The sequence below is a fragment of the Musca domestica genome, unplaced genomic scaffold, assembly GCF_030504385.1.
Source record: "Musca domestica strain aabys unplaced genomic scaffold, Musca_domestica.polishedcontigs.V.1.1 156, whole genome shotgun sequence".
NCBI lineage: Eukaryota > Metazoa > Arthropoda > Insecta > Diptera > Muscidae > Musca > Musca domestica.
This window is the reverse complement of record NW_026712214.1, coordinates 825,012-847,055: the sequence shown is the minus strand read 5'-3', so window position 1 is coordinate 847,055 and position 22,044 is coordinate 825,012.

Sequence of the window (22,044 nt, the reverse complement as noted above, 5' to 3'; positions counted from 1 at the left end):
TACCATCTACAATACCTCTTAGGATGGAACCAGCAGTGTGCAACATCTGTAAACATAATATGGTAGAAGGTGACGATTGCTGTATGTTAAATGAATGCTTCCACACGTTTCATCGATCCTGTGTCGAGGCTCATATGTCATCATCTAATGAATGCCCAGTATGCAAGAGATCTTGTGAACTAAATGAGCTAAGAGATATAGTCGTTCAAGCCAAAAATGTACCTGTCATCAAACCAAATGCTTCAAGAGGAAAAGGACGAGGAGCCATGTCGAAGCAGTACAACACTCGAATTTCTTCTCGCAACCTTTTCCACGATAATCCTGTTTTTACGCAAAATCAAAGCGGCAATGTCTCTGCCGACAAAAGACCTACTCCGACTAGCGATACAGAAGTTTCTCCTCACTTGTTTTCCCCATTACAGTCAGCTAATCCCAGCAGTGCCATTAATGCGGCTGAAATAGAAAAATGGTCGAACTTAGTCTCACAAAGATTCTTCAAAATATAAACCTCCTTCTTAGAAGTGACAATGCTAACACTAGTGGTAATACAAATCATCAAAGTGTTACAACACAACAGCAACCCCATATTCAATTAAATGATCAAGGAAATTGTAATCTTTCATGTAATAACTTAAATCCCAATAACAATATTTCTGCCCATGTTTCGTCTGCTAGTAACCCAAGTCATTTGTATCCAAATACAATAGAAAACAACAGGCAAATTGCGTATTAGTAAAAATAACCAAGAACAAATCCAAACTAATACGCAAGGAGAATCCCGAAACATTCCTACTAACACTATACCAAATCATTCTCAACCAACAAATACTTGTAATGTAACAAACGCTTCCTCACATTTTTCAATGAGTACCAATAGTAATAATAATATGCCATTTAATAAGATCACTTCAATTATCCAGAATTGGAACCTAAAATTTGATGGTTCCTCGAATGGATTAAGTGTTGAGGAATTTCCCTACCGATTAGCTTCTCTTATCACAGATTACTTTAATGGTGATTATAGTGTCATTTGCCGAAATTTGAATTGCCTTTTAACAGGAAAAGTCAGAAACTGGTATTGGCACTATCACAAACTAGTTAATTTCATTGAATGGAAATCGTTTTGTGAAGCGCTCATAGACCAATATAAACAGTTTAAGTCATCTTTCGATATTCGGGAGGAAATTCGAGCTAGGAAGCAAAAGCCAAATGAAACGTTTGATGCCTTCTTTGAAACTGTTTCGGCAATGATCGATAAACTCCCAAGGGCGATGTCAGAAGCCGAGCTGATTGAAATTTTAGCACGAAATCTTCGTCCTGACATTCGCCAAGATCTTCTTTACGTCCCCATCACGTCAATTTCACATTTCACATTTGTTTCAATATTTTAGTGTCGACAATTGTTTCTAACCCAAAAGATTTCAGATACTACGCTAAAGTTTCCTTTTTGGATGTGGAAGAGTACGGTCTCATTGACACTGGTGCTAATGTAAGTTGCATCGGTTCTGAACTAGCAGCAAAAGATTATGATAAGTTTCCCAATTTCCATAAAGTAACATCTTCAGTGAAAACTGCAGATGGTGGCTTAGAGAAAGTATGCGGTTGGCTAGAAGTTAATATCTCTTTCAAAACCCAAATTAAACCAATTCGTCTCTTGGTCACACCCAGCATTACCCAAAAACTCATATTAGGGATTGACTTTTGTAAAATTTTCGATTTGTTTCCAAACATAATCAAAACCAACGACATTATTACATCAAATTATGATATAACTGACGCAGAAAAAGCGAAAAGTTTAAGTTTTTCAGCTCCTTCTATTAATAATAATAATGACGACATTATCCCGTCACTTTTGTGTCACGAAGGTGAATTATCTGGGTTACGTCATTGGAAACGGTGGGATAATGACAGATAAAGATAAAAATGTGGCGATTACAAAATGGACTGTACCAAAGAACCTTAAACAGGTTCGTGGGTTTCTGGGCCTAGCAGGATGGTACAGGAGATTTTTTCATAACTTTTCAACAGAAGTTTTCCAAATAACTGATGTAGTGTCAACTAAAAAGAAATTCCTTCCCATCACGTCAATTTCACATTTCCGAATGCTCGTTCAGATGCGAGAAAATTTTTTAGCGACGATCACGTTCGTAAGACTTTGCCTAGTCGAAATGTTCCATTTCAAATGACTCGAAAATAAATAGCTGGATTAGCCACTGACGATCATGATACCCATGTTACGGAAGAAAGTCAAGAAACATTTGTAGAAGCAATTAGAAAATTTGAGCAAGTTTCCACTTGTTGGAAGTGCGATATTGATAATTGGCATAATTGCACACAAGTTCGAACCGTTTTTTTTTCTATTAATGTGGGTCAAAAAATATATATAAGCCTAATTGCATAAAATGTGCAAATTAAAAGTAAAATAGTTCAAAAAACTTAAAAAATTACAGTCCACAACTGGACAAACAATAATAACCAATTTAAATTTGTCTCAACGTGAAAATCGGGCTAAGAACGATAGTTCTGAAACCAATAACACTGACACTAAAGATAGCTTATCTCCCACAACAAAGTTAATTACAATTTTAAAAATACCAATATCTAATGATACAAATTATGACTATGACGTTTCCAAAATTATCTACCCAAAAATGCTCTTTGATACCCGATGGCAGTTATATTACCAAAAAAGGAATGAAATATTTAACGATTCTGAGTTATGTCCCATAGAAATAAAAAAACAAAAGCGTTCCACTGTACGGTTGAGAAAGTTCTTTAAAATGAAAAAAAAAAACTTTGTTCAAAGTTTTTAGTGTCGACAATTGTTTCTAACCCAAAAGATTTCAAATACTACGCTAAAGTTTCCTTTTTGGATGTGGAAGAGTACGGTCTCATTGACACTGGTGCTAATGTAAGTTGCATCGGTTCTGAACTAGCAGCAAAAGATTATGATAAGTTTCCCAATTTCCATAAAGTAACATCTTCAGTGAAAACTGCAGATGGTGGCTTAGAGAAAGTATGCGGTTGGCTAGAAGTTAATATCTCTTTCAAAACCCAAATTAAACCAATTCGTCTCTTGGTCACACCCAGCATTACCCAAAAACTCATATTAGGGATTGACTTTTGTAAAATTTTCGATTTGTTTCCAAACATAATCAAAACCAACGACATTATTACATCAAATTATGATATAACTGACGCAGAAAAAGCGAAAAGTTTAAGTTTTTCAGCTCCTTCTATTAATAATAATAATGACGACATTATCCCGTCACTTTTGTGTCACGAAGGTGAATTATCTGGGTTACGTCATTGGAAACGGTGGGATAATGACAGATAAAGATAAAAATGTGGCGATTACAAATTGGACTGTACCAAAGAACCTTAAACAGGTTCGTGGGTTTCTGGGCCTAGCAGGATGGTACAGGAGATTTATTCATAACTTTTCAACAGAAGTTTTCCCCATAACTGATGTAGTGTCAACTAAAAAGAAATTCCTTTGGACTAGTGAGGCGCAAAAGGCTTTTGAAAGGATTAAGATGTTGTTAACTACAGTCCCTATCCTGACGAACCCGGATTTCAAGAAGAAATTCTTTCTTCATTGTGATGTTAGTGATTAGGGTATCCGGGCAGTTCTCGTCCAGTTAGATGACGAAGGTCATGAAAAGCCAATTGCTTATATGACCAAGAAACTGAACTCGGCCCAACGTAATTACAGCGTCACGGAAAGAGAATGTCTGGCAGCAATTGAGGCGATTAAAAAATTCCGCTGCTACCTGGAACTCCAGGAGTTTGAGGTCGTAACTGACCATTCAAGCTTACTATGGTTTATGCGTCAACCAGACTTAACCGGTCGCCTTGCCCGTTGGGTATTCAAACTTCCAAGCTATAAACTTACAATAACCCATAGAAAAGGGAAAGACAATGTCGTCCCGGACGCCTTATCAAGAATTCCGGACAACGAGATATCAACTTTAGAGATATCCAAACCGGAAATTGACTTGAACTCACCATTCTTCGAGGATGAAGAATATAAAGCGCTGAAAGACAAAGTGGCACAAAATCAGGCTAAGCTTCCTGATGTGAAAACTATAGATTAGTATGTGTACTATAGGGCACAACACTATACAGGTGATGAAAAAGAAGAAAACGAAGAATGGAAATTGTGGGTACCACTCGGGTTGAGAATAAAAACTATATCAGTAGCACACGATACTACTGTAAATGCTCATGGAGGTATGAACAAAACTCTTCAGCTTTTGAGAAGACATCTATTCTGGCCAGGAATGGTTACAGATGTACAAGTCAGGATGTACATAGACTTACTCGGACCGTATCCTCGCAGTAAAGGCGGTTATATAGGATTGCTGATTGTTCTTGATCACATGACAAAGTATCACTGGCTATGTCCATTAAAAAAATGTACATCAACCGTCATACAGGACTTCCTTCAGAAGCAAATTTTTCATGTGTACGGTGTCCCCGAAACGATTATAAGCGACAATGGGAGTCAATTCAGGGCAAATGACTTAAACGCTTTTTTCACCTACTTATGAATTAATCACGTATACACAGCATTATACTCGCCACAGTCTAATGCATCAGAAAGAGTAAATCGGTCTCCGATAGCTGGCCTTAGATCATACCTCAAACATGATCAAAGAGAATGGGATGCACATCTGTCAGCAATAAGCTGTGCACTGCGCAATTCTTATCATCATGTTTAATAAATTGTCTAACAAACACTTCGATTTAAGACTTAGTTGACTAAGGTCAACATGTATGGGGGTAAGTTGAGTATCGGATGTGAGAATTTTATCAATAACAGCGGACATTGTTGTAAGACCTAGAATGCAGCGAGGCTGACCAACCATTACATTTGTAAACTGATGACAGCATTTGTAATCTAAATTATAAGAAAAATAATAAGAAATTCAAAACTGATTAAAACTCAGTAAAATTTTCGTAATTCTACTGGTGGGGATCAGGTCTATGCAGATTGCGAAGCTGTTACAATTTTTGAAAAGTAAGTTCATTATCCTTTTATACCCTCCACCATAGTATGGCGGGTATATTAAGTTTGTCACTTCGAAATATACATTTTAGACTCCACATAGTTTATGTATTCTTCATCAGCATAAAATTCTATGTCGATTTAGCTAACCTGAATCTTTCTACCATGGGTAAACCGTGTGTAGAAGAATACAGGAAGTCGCATCCATGGTACAATAAGGAGGTAGAACAGCTTCGTAAAACTACAGAAATACAGCCCTGAGGCTACCCACTTCTTGTCAAATTTGATTGCAACAAGTTTTTCCATTTATTCAATTATTTCCTCAGTTTTTAAAATCAGTTAAACAGCAGTAAAATGAATGAAATGTCTGGATTTTCTTTCAGAAATATGATCTAAACAGTTTTATCTTTCAAATTCATGGCTAAACTGGTGAATAGCTTAACGCGTCTCCTAATTTACGCGTCTTCTAATCATCGATTTTGAAAATATTCTGTTTTTATTTTTCAAAACAATAAATACATACACAAAATTGGCAGAACACTGGCACACTTAGAAAAAATTGTAATCAGCTGGTAGCTCTACCTTACCTTTTTATTATGCTATGGTCGCATCGACACAGCTGCTGGGACAATGAATTGTCAAACCGATTTTGGAATTGAAAATGTTAAATTAGAAATTATTTGTTCCTCTTCTATTGAGCTTAGAAACTTGTCACTTGGGTAAAAAAAGTTTATTTGTCATAGAATTTATTTTTAAAATAACTTCTTGGGAGAATATGCCAGACAAAAAACAAGGGAACTGATGAGGATTGGTGGCTCTTTCCGAAACGTAGGTATTCCCTGTCTTACCCCCTGATAAACATTATCATCTTTCTCCTCTAATAAACAAACGTTGTTTTTATAAAAACAGCAATAAAGGGATTAAACCTGGCCATTTTGCAACAACAAAATTATTGAAATATGTAAAAAATGTTGAAAAATACATATAACAACCTCCGATTCGCATCGTATAAGAATACATATAAAAATCTACTTATTTTTGACAAAACATTTTAATCTTTTAACATATCAATATTCCCAAGCTCTGCTGTATCTACCTGTATTCTTCTACCATGTGTTAACCCGCCGAATCTAATGAACCCAGTCATTTAATCATCCATAGTCTAAACCTACCATTCATTGTACAATCGTGTGTTCGAACTCCAAAGCATGGTAGAAGCATATAAGTCGACGCATCAACACAGCTGCTGCTACAGTGAACTGTCAAACCAAGTTTGGAATTGAATATGTTGAATGAAGAATTATTTAAATTTATAAAAATTGTTGAAAAACGCAAATTATAATAAACTCCGAATGACGTCGTATAAGAAAAAATATAAAAATCTGCTTTTATTTGAAAAAACATTTAAAATTGTTTTACATATCAATATTTCCAAGCATTGATGCATATACCTGTATTCTTCTACGATGCTCCAAAGATAGGAGAGTGAACAGCACAATATTATCAATATTGTCAATATAAATACTGTCAATATTTGACGGCGACACTCGCCTTGACTGCTCTGTTTTCGCCTTTTGTTATAGATCGAAAACAAATATTTGATATAAATTATTAAGTGAATTAGTCCATTATTGTATATTATTAGATTTGTGTAGAATATTTAAATAAAACCGGACTCTTTAAACTGCAATATCAGTCTCATTGCAGAGTCGGCATATATTGCATTTTTTGCATATTGCCTTCCTGTCACCTTCCTTTAAAATTTGAAATTGATTTAAAACATCAAAAAGCCACAAGGAAAAGCATGGTTAATGGTAAATATTTGCGCGATTTTGACTTAACTCTTGTTTATTAGCACAAATTGTAGCATTTTGAGAAGTGTAATGTCCGTTTACTCCAATAAATTACAAACATCTCACCATTAAACCACAACCAAATGCTATTACAGTTTCAATAATATGACTAAAGTCCTTCCAGCATAATTACCCAGTATGTAGTCCCAATGTTCAATCAAAGTCCAAATCGCTTTTGTTATCCAATTTTTTTCCGGATCTAAGTATCCAAATCAAACCTTTTATTTCACCGCATATAATTTTTACAATAAAACAGCTAAGTAGTAGCAGAATTTTTGATAACGTCCCGAGATTTGTTTGTAAGAAAAAAACGCTTATGACTCCTTTTTTATAACGAGAGTTTATAAATATCTCTATTTGTAAGAACGCTTCTACGCTTGTTGTGGGAAGCAATTGAATATATTGTTATGAATTGATACATAGCAGATATGTAGTTGACATTTGATAAATGAGAGTAATGTTTTTGTTACATTTATTTTGCTATGATGTCCTAAGCATGTGATGATTTCACTAGCTCGAAACCTCATCTGGTTTGTTACCCTACTAACTCGATACAGATATGTTTGACAGACATATTGCATGTACAATGATATTTAATTAAAGATATAAAATTCTTCTAAAAAAATATTAACCATATTTTTCATAAATAACAAGAAAACTTTACCATTTTTGAAATGTTTGTATCTCACGCCATAATCTCAAGCTTAGTACTTCTAGATGCAGCTATGTGCCATGAACCAAAATATGGAAACATAACTAATTAGTTCTATGTTTTACGCAAATTGTCAATCTAAGGTATCGTGCTGCAAAAAAAAAAAAAATATTAGTAACTTCCTTTTCCAATCAGATCCCGAAGAATTAACATCAAGTTGTTCAAACAAAAATTTCTTTATTTCGAGAACACTTCAGCTTCAGTAAATTTTTATAATTGTTTATAAAAGCAACAATCTTTTTATCGGATTTGGAATAAATTTATTGGATAACTATAAAATTCCAAAATTCCTTGGACATATTTTCTCGTTCCACTAATTGTCCGGAAGTCCACGTCACACAAGAAAGATTTACAAGTCCTGGCTTACACTGCCCACAGGGTAGCCTGATCATTTATTTCAAGACCCGCCCGAAACCATTGTATCTCCAATGGCAGTGAGCCCACCACGACCAATACCATAACTCAAAACTGAAGAATATATCTGGGTACTTTACCTCACTTGCAATGAGAATTTAATTCAGTGACAAGCTCTGTTTACCTCTCCAGTGAGGTGAATATAAATTTGAGAGCAAGGTTTAACAGAAAGAATTTACTAAATCCCTTTTACGATTTCTCATTGCTTGTTGTAATTCAAAAGAAATATAATAGAAAACAACACACATTTGCGTTTACATACGCAAAGAATGTAAATTTGTAATTTGATTTTTTTCATTGTTTTGATCTGTATCCCCACTCTTTACTAGTGGTATATCTTGCTTTGAAAGCAAATAGATATTTCTAAAGAAATGAACCCTTTAACGATCTTAATTTTATTAAAATGTCTCAGTTATTTCAATCAGTCAAAGCGTTTGAAGAAACCTTCCTGTAATGAAATATAGTATGATTTGTTATATTATGTAGCAATTCCCTTATTTGTTAAGCATAGATTTTTTTTAATAAAAATGAATTATAAAAGTCAAAGGATGACTTGGTAAGGAAGTCCCTAATGTTTTCTTGCAGTATGGAGTGAAGAAGAAGAAAAGAGGTTGTAAGTATTTTCGGGGTTCTGATAATAAGTTTATGCGCTTTCAGAACATTGGACGGTGAGGGTTATGAAGCGGATTCCCACAACAACAGCAGTGAGGATCAGTATTTTAAAAAGACATATGTATTTTTTTTTGTTGTTGTATTAATTAACTTAAAATAGTTGGCTAATGTGGGGAAACTGTTTGAACATTAGTCATTTTGGACCAGTTAGTTTAACCATATTAGTCAGTAATATAAAAATAGGGAGTCTATAATAATTACATGTGATGAATAAAGGTTTATGCGGAAAAGGACCGAACCTCCCCAACCGACTGATTGCTAGCATTGCAAAGGCTCCCGCAGTCCTTCGTCTCCACAAACTCTTCGGTGTTTAAAAAAAAAATAAATAAATAACATATTCACCTTACCCTGTTTGGACATTTCATTAATTTGGCGCCCATCGGTGGGGCAAGAAGTGATTTTTGCTCTATTTTTAATATGATAATTTTGTTAACTTTGTATAAGATTCAATTTATTTTCAGTTTGAAGAATCTCGAAAACGAATCATCCTGAGAAATTAGTTTACTCTCTCAATGCTATTAAAAGTTGATCTGTGGAATCAAACCCCTTTCATTCGGCTAGGACATCACAAACTTAGCAGAATTGCATTTTTTTGACCGCTGTTTTGACAGGCTATGTATATGTCATTCAATGTTGGGTTGATCCTTTTAAAATGCTTTGATTGAGTTAGCAAACACCCATAGACCAGTTTAAGACCTATATCTATTGTCTTTTTTTTTTTTTTCAAATATACACCAATTTTTTCTTCTTCACTTTAATGGCAAGAAAACATTCAAGTTATGATAAATAAATTTTGGTAGGTTTACGAATCACTAACAGTATAATCTGAATTCTGTAGGCAGAAAAATTTTTTCCGATTTTTTTTAAATACTAAAAACACCCGTACAGAACTCTCTTCCTCAGTCGTGTTCGCAACCGCCGCTACCATCTACAGTACCTCTTAGGATGGAACCAGCAGTGTGCAACATCTGTAAACATAATATTCGTGGTTCGTGGGTTTCTGGGCCTAGCAGGATGGTACAGGAGATTTATTCATAACTTTTATACAGAAGTCTTCCCCATAACTGATGGAGTGTCAACTAAAAAGAAATTCCTTTGGACTAGTGAGGCTTTTGAAAGGATTAAGATGTTGTTAACTACAGTCCCTATCCTTACGAACCCGGATTTCAAGAAGAAATTCTTTCTTCATTGTGATGTTAGTGATTAGGGTATCGGGGCAGTTCTCGTCCAGTTAGATGACGAAGGTCATGAAAAGCCAATTGCTTATATGAACAAGAAACTGAACTCGGCCCAACGTAATTACAGCGTCACGGAAAGAGAATGTCTGGCAGCAATTGAGGCGATTAAAAAATTCCGCTGCTACCTGGAACTTCAGGAGTTTGAGGTCGTAACTGACCATTCAAGCTTACTATGGTTTATGCGTCAACCAGACTTAACCGGTCGCCTTGCCCGTTGAGTATTCAAACTTCCAAGCTATAAACTTACAATAACCCATAGAAAAGGGAAAGACAATGTCGTCCCGGACGCCTTATCAAGAATTCCGGACAACGAGATATCAACTTTAGAGATATCCAAACCGGAAATTGACTTGAACTCACCATTCTTCGAGGATGAAGAATATAAAGCGCTGAAAGACAAAGTGGCACAAAATCAGGCTAAGCTTCCTGATGTGAAAACTATAGATTAGTATGTGTACTATAGGGCACAACACTATACAGGTGATGAAAAAGAAGAAAACGAAGCCTGGAAATTGTGGGTACCACTCAGGTTGAGAATGAAAACTATATCAGTAGCACAAGATACTACTGTAAATGCTCATGGAGGTATGAACAAAACTCTTCAGCTTTTGAGAAGACATCTATTCTGGCCAGGAATGGTTACAGATGTACAAGTCAGGATGTACATAGACTTACTCGGACCGTATCCTCGCAGTAAAGGCGGTTATATAGGATTGCTGATTGTTCTTGATCACATACAGGACTTCCTTCAGAAGCCAATTTTTCATGTGTACGGTGTCCCCGAAACGATTATAAGCGACAATGGGAGTCAATTCAGGGCAAATGACTTAAACGCTTTTTCACATCCTTAGAAATTAATCACGTATACACAGCATTATACTCGCCACAGTTTAATGCATCAGAAAGAGTAAATCGGTCTCTGATAGCTGGCATTAGATCATACCTCAAATATGATCATAGAGAATGGGATGCACATCTGTCGGCAAAAAGCTGTGCACTGCGCAATTCTTGTCAACATGTTTAATAAATTGCCTAACAAACACTTCAATCTAAGACTTAGTTGACAAAGGTCAGCATGTATGGGGAAAATGAATGAAATGCCTGGATTTTCTTTCAGAAATATGATCTAAACAGTTTTATCTTTCAAATCCTTGCCTAAACTGGCGAATAGCTTAACGCGTCTCGCAATTTACGCGTCTTCTAATCATCGATTTTGAAAATATTCTGTTTTTATTTTTCAAAACAATAAATATATACACAAAATTGGCAGAACTCGGGCACACTTAGAAAAAAATTGTAATCAGCTGGAAGCTCTACCTTACCTTTTTATTATGCTATGGTCGCATCGACACAGCTGCTGGGACAATGAATTATCAAACCGATTTTGGAATTGAAAATGTTAAATTAGAAATTATTTGGTTCCTCTTCTATTGAGCTTAGAAACTTGTCACTTGGGTAAAAAAATTTTTATTTGTCATAGAAGTTATTTTTAAAATAACTTCTTGGGAGAATATCCCAGACAAAAAACAAGGGAACTAATGAGGATTGGTGGCTCTTTCCGAAACGTAGGTATTCCCTGTCTTACCCCCTGGTAAACATTACCAACTTTCTCCCCCAATAAACAAACGTTGTTTTTATAAAAACAGCAATAAAGGGATTAAGCCTGGCCATTTTGCAACAACAAAATTATTGAAATATGTAAAAATTGTTGAAAAATACATATCATAACAACCTCCGATTCGCATCGTATAAGAATACAAATAAAAATCTACTTATTTTTGACAAAACATTTTAATCTTTTAACATATCAATATTCCCAAGCTCTGCTGTATCTACCTGTATTCTTCTACCATGTGTTAACCCGCCGAATCTAATGAACCCAGTCATTTAATCATCCGTAGTCTACACCTATCATTCATTGTACAATCGTGTGTTCGAACTCCAAAGCATGGTAGAAGCATATAAGTCGACGCATCAACACAGCTGCTGCTACAGTGAACTGTTAAACCAAGTTTGGAGTTGAATATGTTGAATGAAGAATTATTTAAATTTATAAAAATTGTTGAAAAACGCAAATTATAATAAACTCCGAATGACGTCGTATTAGAAAAAATATAAAAATCTGCTTTTATTTGAAAAAACATTTAAAATTGTTTTACATATCAATATTTCCAAGCATTGATGCATATACCTGTATTCTTCTACGATGCTCCAAAGATAGGAGAGTGAACAGCACAATATTATCAATATTGTCAATATAAATACTGTCAATATTTGACGGCGACACTCGCCTTGACTGTTCTGTTTTCGCCTTTTGTTATAGATCGAAAACAAATATTTGATATAAATTATTAAGTGAATTAGTCAATGATTGTATATTATTAGATTTGTGTAGAATATTTAAATAAAACTGCAATATCAGTCTCATTGCAGAGTCGGCATATATTGCATTTTTTGCATATTGCCTTCCTGTCACCTTCCTTTAAAATTTGCAATTGATTTAAAACATCAACAAGCCACAAGGAAAAGCATGGTTAATGGTAAATATTTGCGCGATTTTGACTTATCTCTTGTTTATTAGCACAAATTGTAGCATTTTGAGAAGTGTAATGTCCGTTTACTCCAATAAATTACAAACATCTCACCATTAAACCACAACCAAATGCTATTACAGTTTCAATAATATGACTAAAGTCCTTCCAGCATAATTACCCGGTATGTAGTCCCAATGTTCAATCAAAGTCCAAATCGCTTTTGTTATCCAATTTTTTTCCGGATCTAAGTATCCAAATCAAACCTTTTATTTCACCGCATATAATTTTTACAATAAAACAGCTAAGTAGTAGCAGAATTTTTGATAATGTCCCGAGATTTGTTTGTAAGAAAAAAACGCTTATGGCTGCTCTTTTATAACGAGAGTTTATAAATATCTCTATTTGTAAGAACGCTTCTACGCTTGTTGTGGGAAGCAATTGAATATATTGTTATGAATTGATACATAGCAGATATGTAGTTGACATTTGATAAATGAGAGTAATGTTTTTGTTACATTTATTTTGCTATGATGTCCTAAGCATGTGGTGATTTCACTAGCTCGAAACCTCATCTGGTTTGTTACCCTACTAACTCGATACAGATATGTTTGACAGACATATTGCATGTACAATGATATTTAATTAAAGATATAAAATTCTTCTAAAAAAATGTTAACCATATTTTTCATAAATAACAAGAAAACTTTACCATTTTTGAAATGTTTGTATCTCACGCCATAATCTCAAGCTTAGTACTTCTAGATGCAGCTATGTGCCATGAACCAAAATATGGAAACATAACTAATTAGTTCTATGTTTTACGCAAATTGTCAATCTAAGGTATCGTGCTGCAAAAAAAAAAATATATTAGTAACTTCCTTTTCCAATCAGATCCCGAAGAATTAACAATCAAGTTGTTCAAACAAAAATTTCTTTATTTCGAGAACACTTCAGCTTCAGTAAATTTTTATATTTGTTTATAAAAGCAACAATCTTTTTATCGGATTTGGAATAAATTTATTGGATAAATATAAAATTCCAAAATTCCTTGGACATATTTTCTCGTTCCACTAATTGTCCGGAAGTCCACGTCACACAAGAAAGATTTACAAGTCCTGGCTTACACTGCCCACAGGGTAGCCTGATCATTTCTTTCAAGACCCGCCCGAAACCATTGTATCTCCAATGGCAGTGAGCCCACCACGACCAATACCATAACTCAAAACTGAAGAATATATCTGGGTACTTTACCTCACTTGCAATGAGAATTTAATTCAGTGACAAGCTCTGTGTTACCTCTCCAGTGAGGTGAATATAAATTTGAGAGCAAGGTTTAACAGAAAGAATTTACTAAATCCCTTTTACGATTTCTCATTGCTTGTTGTAATTCAAAAGAAATATAATAGAAAACAACACACATTTGCGTTTACATACGCAAAGAATGTAAATTTGTAATTTGATTTTTTTCATTGTTTTGATCTGTATCCCCACTCTTTACTAGTGGTATATCTTGCTTTGAAAGCAAATAGATATTTCTAAAGAAATGAACCCTTTAACGATCTTAATTTTATTAAAATGTCTCAGTTATTTCAATCAGTCAAAGCGTTTGAAGAAACCTTCCTGTAATGAAATATAGTATGATTTGTTATATTATGTAGCAATTCCCTTATTTGTTAAGCATAGATTTTTTTTAATAAAAATGAATTATAAAAGTCAAAGGATGACTTGGTAAGGAAGTCCCTAATGTTTTCTTGCAGTATGGAGTGAAGAAGAAGAAAAGAGGTTGTAAGTATATTCGGGGTTCTGATAATAAGTTTATGCGCTTTCAGAACATTGGACGGTGAGGGTTATGAAGCGGATTCCCACAACAACAGCAGTGAGGATCAGTATTTTAAAAAGACATATGTATTTTTTTTTTTGTTGTTGTATTAATTAACTTAAAATAGTTGGCTAATGTGGGGAAACTGTTTGAACATTAGTCATTTTGGACCAGTTAGTTTAACCTTATTAGTCAGTAATATAAAAATAGGGAGTCTATAATAATTACATGTGATGAATAAAGGTTTATGCGGAAAAGGACCGAACCTCCCCAACCGACTGATTGCTAGCATTGCAAAGGCTCCCGCAGTCCTTCGTCTCCATAAACTTTTCGGTGTTTAAAAAAAAAAAAAAAATAAATAACATATTCACCTTACCCTGTTTGGACATTACATTAATTTGGCGCCCATCGGTGGGGCAAGAAGTGATTTTTGCTCTATTTTTAATATGATAATTTTGTTAACTTTGTTTAAGATTCAATTTATTTTCAGTTTGAAGAATCACAAACTTAGCAGAATTGCATTTTTTGACCGCTGTTTTGACAGGCTATGTATATGTCGTTCAATGTTGGTTTGATCCTTTTAAAATGTTTTGATTGAGTTAGCAAACACCCATAGACCAGCTTAAGACCTATATCTATTGTCTTTTTTTTTTTCAAATATACACCAATTTTTTCTTCTTCACTTTAATGGCAAGAAAACATTCAAGTTATGATAAATAAATTTTGGTAGGTTTACGAATCACTAACAGTATAATCTGAATTCTGTAGGCAAAATTTTTTTTCCGATTTTTTTTAAATGCTAAAAACACCCGTACAGAACTCTCCCCCCAGTCGTGTTCGCAACCGCCGCTACCATCTACATTATCTCTTAGGATGGAACCAGCAGTGTGCAACATCTGTAAACATAATATTGTAGAAGGTGACGATTGCCGTGTGTTTAATGAATGCTTCCACACGTTTCATCGATCCTGTGTCGAGGCTCATATGCCATCATCTAATGAATGCCCAGTATGCAAGAGATCTTGTGAACTAAATGAGGTAAGGGATATAGTCGTTCAAGCCAAAAATGTCCCTGTCTTCAAACCAAATGCTCCCAGAGGAAAAGGACGAGGAGCCATGTCGAAGCAGTACAACACTCGAAGTTCTTCTCGAAACCTTTTCCAGGATAATCCTGTTTTTACGCAAAATCAAAGCGGCAATGTCTCTGCCGACAAAACACCTACTCCGACTAGAGATACAGAAATCTCTCCTCACTTGTTTTCCCCATTACAGTCAGCTAATCCCAGCAGTGCCATTAATGCGGCTGAAATAGAAAAAATGGTCGAACTTAGTCTCACAAAGATTCTTCAAAATATAAACCTCCCTCCTAGAAGTGAAAATGCTAACACTAGCGGTAATACAAATCATCAAAATGTTTCAACACAACAGCAACCCCATATTTAATTAAATGATCAAGGAAATTGTAATCTTTCAGGTAATAACTTAAATCCCAATAACAATATTTCTGCCCATGTTCTGTCTGCTAGTAACCCAAGTCATTTGTATCCAAATACAATAGAAAACAACAGGCAAATTGCGTATACTAGTAAAAATTAACCAAGAACAAATCCAAACTAATACGCAAGGAGAATCCCGAAACATTTCTAGGGTTATGAAGCGGATTCCCACAACAACAGCAGTGAGGATCAGTATTTTAAAGAGACGTAGGTATTTTTTGTTGTTGTATTAATTTACTTAAAATAGTTGGCCAATGTTTGAACATTAGTCATTTTGGACCAGTTAGTTTAACCATATTAGTCATTAATATAAAAATAGGGAGTCTATTATAATTACATGTGATGAATAAAGGTTTATGCGGAAAAGGACCGAACCTCCCCAACCGACTGATTGCTAGCATTGCAAAGGCTCCCGCAGTCCTTCGTCTCCATAGACTCTTCGGTGTTTAAAAAAAAATAAATAAATAAATAACATATTCACCTTATCCTGTTTGGACATTACATTAATTTGGCGCCCATCGGTGGGGCAAGAAGTGATTTTTGCTCTATTTTTAGTATGATAATTTTGTTAACTTTGTTTAAGATTTAATTTATTTTCAGTTTGAAGAATCTCGAGAACGAATCATCCTGAGAAATTAGTTTACTCTCCTAAAGCTATTAAAAATTGATCTGTGGAATCAAAACCCTTTCATTCGGCTAGGACATCACAAACTTAGCAGAATTGCATTTTTTTGACCGCTGTTTTGACAGGCTATGTATATGTCGTTCAATGTTGGTTTGATCCTTTTAAAATGTTTTGATTGAGTTAGCAAACACCCATAGACCAGTTTAAGACCTATATCTATTGTCTTTTTTTTAGTATACACCAATTTTTTCTTCTTCACTTTAATGGCAAGAAAACATTCAAGTTATGATAAATAAATTTTGGTAGGTTTACGAATCACTAACAGTATAATCTGAATTCTGTAGGCAGAACATTTTTTCCGATTTTTTTTAAATACTAAAAATGCCAGTACAGATCTCTCCCCCCAGTCGTGATCGCAACCACCGATACCATCTACAATACCTCTTAGGATGGAACCAGCAGTGTGCAACATCTGTAAACATAATATGGTAGAAGGTGACGATTGCTGTATGTTAAATGAATGCTTCCACACTCGAAGTTCTTCTCGCAACCTTTTCCAGGATAATCCTGTTTTTACGCAAAATCAAAGCGGCAATGTCTCTGCCGACAAAACACCTACTCCGACTAGAGATACAGAAGTTTCTCCTCACTTGTTTTCCCCATTACAGTCAGCTAATCCCAGCAGTGTCATTAATGCGGCTGAAATAGAAAAATGGTCGAACTTAGTCTCACAAAAATTCTTCAAAATATAAACCTCCTTCTTAGAAGTGACAATGCTAACACTAGTGGTAATACAAATCATAAAAATGTTTCAACACAACAGCAACCCCATATTCAATTAAATGATCAAGGAAATTGTAATCTTTCAGGTAATAACTTAAATCCCAATACAAAATTTCTGCCCATGTTTCGTCTGCTAGTAACCCAAGTCATTTGTATCCAAATACAATAGAAAACAACAGGCAAATTGCGTATACTAGTAAATTAACCAAGAACAAATCCAAATTAAAACGCATACATTCCTACTAACACTATACCAAATCATTCTCAACCAACCAATACTTGTATTGTAACAAACGCTTCCTCACATTTTTCAATGAGTACCAATAGTAATAGTAATATGCCATTTGATAAGATCACTTCAATTATCCAGAATTGGAACCTAAAATTTTATGGTTCCTCGAACGGATTAAGTGTTGAGGAATTTCCCTACCGATTAGCTTCTCTTACCACAGATTACTTAAATGGTGATTATAGTGTCATTTGCCGAAATTTGAATTGCCTTTTAACAGGAACAGCCAGAAACTGGTATTGGCGCTATCACGAACAGGTTAATTTCATTGAATGGAAATCGTTTTGTGAAGCGCTCATAGACCAATATAAACATTTTAAGTCATCTTTCGATATTCGGGAGGAAATACGAGCTAGAAAGCAAAAGCCAAATGAAACGTTTGATGCCTTCTTTGAAACTGTTTCGGCAATGATCGATAAACTCCCAAGGGCGATGTCAGAAGCCGAGCTGATTGAAATGTTAGCACGAAATCTTTGTCCTGACATTCGCCAAGTTCTTCTTTACGTCCCCATCACGTCAATTTCACATCTCGTTCAGGTGCAAGAAAATTTTTTTAGCGACGATCACGTTCGTAAGACTTTGCCTAGTCGAAATGTTCCATTTCAAATGACTCGAAAAAACATAGCTGAATTAGCCACTGACGATCATGGTACCCATGTTACGGAAGATAGTCAAGAAACATTTGTAGAACCAATAAGAAAATTTGAGCAAGTTTCCACTTGTTGGAATTGCTATATTGAGGGCCATAATTGGCAAGATGGCACACAAGTTCGAACTGTATTTTGCTATGGATGTGGGTCAAAAAATATATATGCAATTAGGCTTTCATAAAATGTGCAAATAAAAAGCAAAATAGTTCAAACCACTTAAAAAATTACAGTCCACAACTGGACAAACAATAATAACCAATTTAAATTAGTCTCAACGTGAAAATCGGGCTAAGAACGATAGTTCTGAAATCAATAACACTGACACTAAAGATAGCTTACCTCCCACAACAAAGTTAATTACAATTTTAAAAAGACCAATATCTAATGATACAAATTATGACTATGACGTTTCCAAAATTATCTACCCAAAAATGCCCTTTCATACCCGATGGCAGTTACATTACCAAAAAAGAAATGAAATATTTAACGATTCTGAGTTATGTCCCATAGAAATAAAAAAACCAAAGCGTTCCACTTTGCGGTTGAGAAAGTTCTTTAAAATGAAAAACTTTGTTCAAAGTTTTTAGTTTCGACAATTGTTTCTTACCCAAAAGATTTCAGATACTACGCTAAAGTTTCCTTTTTGGATGTGGAAGAGTGCTAATGGTGCTAATGTAAGTTGCATCGGTTCTGAACAGCAAAAGATTATGATAAGTTTCCCAATTTCCATAAAGTAACATCTTTAGTGAAAACTGCAGATGGTGGCTTAGAGAAAGTATGCGGTTGGCTAGAAGTTAATATCTCTTTCAAAACCCAAATTAAACCAATTCATCTCTTGGTCACACCCAGCATTACCCAAAAACTCATCTTAGGGATTGACTTTTGTAAAATTTTCGATTTGTTTCCAAACATAATCAAAACCAACGACATTATTACATCAAATTATTATATAAATGACGCAGAAAAAGCGAAAAGTTAAAGCTTTTCAGCTCTTTCTATTGATAATAATCCAGACAATATCCCGTTAGTAACGCATATCCCCTTAATGAATCAGAACGTCTGCAGTTACAAACAGTCATCAACCTCTTCCCGAATTTTGAGACCAAAGGACTTGGTAGAACCAGTATTTTAAAGCACACAATAAATGTTGGTTCTGCTCAGCCCATCAAACAAAGGTTTTACCCTGTGTCTCCTGCGGTGGAGAAACTCATGTTTGGTGAGGTCGACAGAATGCTACAGTTAGGTGTAATAGAACCATCTAACTCGTCCTGGAGTTCTCCAATGAGGTTGGTTATTAAACCCAATAAAGTGAGGCTGTGCCTAGACGCTAGAAAATTAAACTCAGTAACGGAGAAGGGTGCTTACCCTTTACCCAATATTGAGGGAATTTTCGCCCGTTTACCAAAGGCGAATATTATATCCAAATTGGATTTAAAAGATGCATTTTGGCAAATCAGGTTGGATGAAAATTCGAAACATTTGACTGCGTTCACAGTCCCGGGAAGGCCTCTGTACCAATTTGTGGTCATGCCATTCGGGCTGTGCAACGCAGCTCAAACAATGTGTCGTCTAATGGAAGAAATAATTCCAACTGATCTCCGTCACTACGTTTTCGGGTACTTGGGCGATCTCGTCATAGTCTCTGAAGACTTCCCGACTCATCTTGAAGATCTTATGAGGATATCCTCTCAATTCCGTAAAGCAAATATTACGTTCAATATCTTAAAAAGTCACTTTTGTGTCACGTAGGTGAATTATCTGGGTTACGTCATCTGGGTTGGAAACGGTGGGATAATGACAGATAAAGATAAAAAAGTGGCAATTAAAAATTGGCCTGTACCAAAGAACCTTAAACAGGTTCGTGGGTTTCTGGGCCTAGCAGGATGGTACAGGAGATTTATTCATAACTTTTCTACAGAAGTCTCCTCCATAACTGACGTAGTGTCAACTAAAAAGAAATTCCTTTGGACTAGTGAGGCGCAAAAGGCAATTAAGATGTTGTTAACTACAGCCCCTATCCTTACGAACCCGAATTTCAAGAAGAAATTCTTTCTTCATTGTGATGTTAGTGATTAGGGTATCGGGGCAGTTCTCGTCCAGTTAGATGACGAAGGTCATGAAAAGCCAATTGCTTATATGAGCAAGAAACTGAACGCGGCCCAACGTAATTACAGCGTCACGGAAAGAGAATGTCTGGCAGCAATTGAGGCGATTAAAAAATTCCGCTGCTACCTGGAACTCCAGGAGTTTGAGGTCGTAACTGACCATTCAAGCTTACTATGGCTTATGCGTCAACCAGATTTAACCGGTCGCTTGCCCGTTGGGTATTCAAACTTCAAAGCTATAAATTTACAATAACCCATAGAAAAGGGAAAGACAATGTCGTCCCGGACGCCTTATCAAGAATTCCGGACAATGAGATATCAACTTTAGAGATATCCAAACCGGAAATTGGCACAAAATCAGGCTAAGCTTCCTGATGTGAAAACTATAGATTAGTATGTGTACTATAGGGCACAACACTATACAGGTGATGAAAAAGAAGAAAACGAAGCCTGGAAATTGTGGGTACCACTCAGGTTGAGAATGAAAACTATATCAGTAGCACACGATACTACTGTAAATGCTCATGGAGGTATGAACAAAACTCTTCAGCCTTTGAGAAGACATCTATTCTGGCCAGGAATGGTTACAGATGTACAAGTCAGGATGTACATAGACTTACTCGGACCGTATCCTCGCAGTAAAGGCGGTTATATAGGATTGCTGATTGTTCTTGATCACATGACAAGTATCACAGGCTATGTCCATTAAAAAAATGTGCATCAACCGTCATACAGGACTTCCTTTAGAAGCAGATAAAGATAAAAAAGTGGCAATTAAAAATTGGCCTGTACCAAAGAACCTTAAACAGGTTCGTGGGTTTCTGGGCCTAGCAGGATGGTACAGGAGATTTATTCATAACTTTTCTACAGAAGTCTCCTCCATAACTGACGTAGTGTCAACTAAAAAGAAATTCCTTTGGACTAGTGAGGCGCAAAAGGCAATTAAGATGTTGTTAACTACAGCCCCTATCCTTACGAACCCGAATTTCAAGAAGAAATTCTTTCTTCATTGTGATGTTAGTGATTAGGGTATCGGGGCAGTTCTCGTCCAGTTAGATGACGAAGGTCATGAAAAGCCAATTGCTTATATGAGCAAGAAACTGAACTCGGCCCAACGTAATTACAGCGTCACGGAAAGAGAATGTCTGGCAGCAATTGAGGCGATTAAAAAATTCCGCTGCTACCTGGAACTCCAGGAGTTTGAGGTCGTAACTGACCATTCAAGCTTACTATGGCTTATGCGTCAACCAGATTTAACCGGTCGCTTGCCCGTTGGGTATTCAAACTTCAAAGCTATAAATTTACAATAACCCATAGAAAAGGGAAAGACAATGTCGTCCCGGACGCCTTATCAAGAATTCCGGACAATGAGATATCAACTTTAGAGATATCCAAACCGGAAATTGGCACAAAATCAGGCTAAGCTTCCTGATGTGAAAACTATAGATTAGTATGTGTACTATAGGGCACAACACTATACAGGTGATGAAAAAGAAGAAAACGAAGCCTGGAAATTGTGGGTACCACTCAGGTTGAGAATGAAAACTATATCAGTAGCACACGATACTACTGTAAATGCTCATGGAGGTATGAACAAAACTCTTCAGCCTTTGAGAAGACATCTATTCTGGCCAGGAATGGTTACAGATGTACAAGTCAGGATGTACATAGACTTACTCGGACCGTATCCTCGCAGTAAAGGCGGTTATATAGGATTGCTGATTGTTCTTGATCACATGACAAGTATCACAGGCTATGTCCATTAAAAAAATGTGCATCAACCGTCATACAGGACTTCCTTTAGAAGCAAATTTTTCATGTGTACGGTGTCCCCGAAACGATT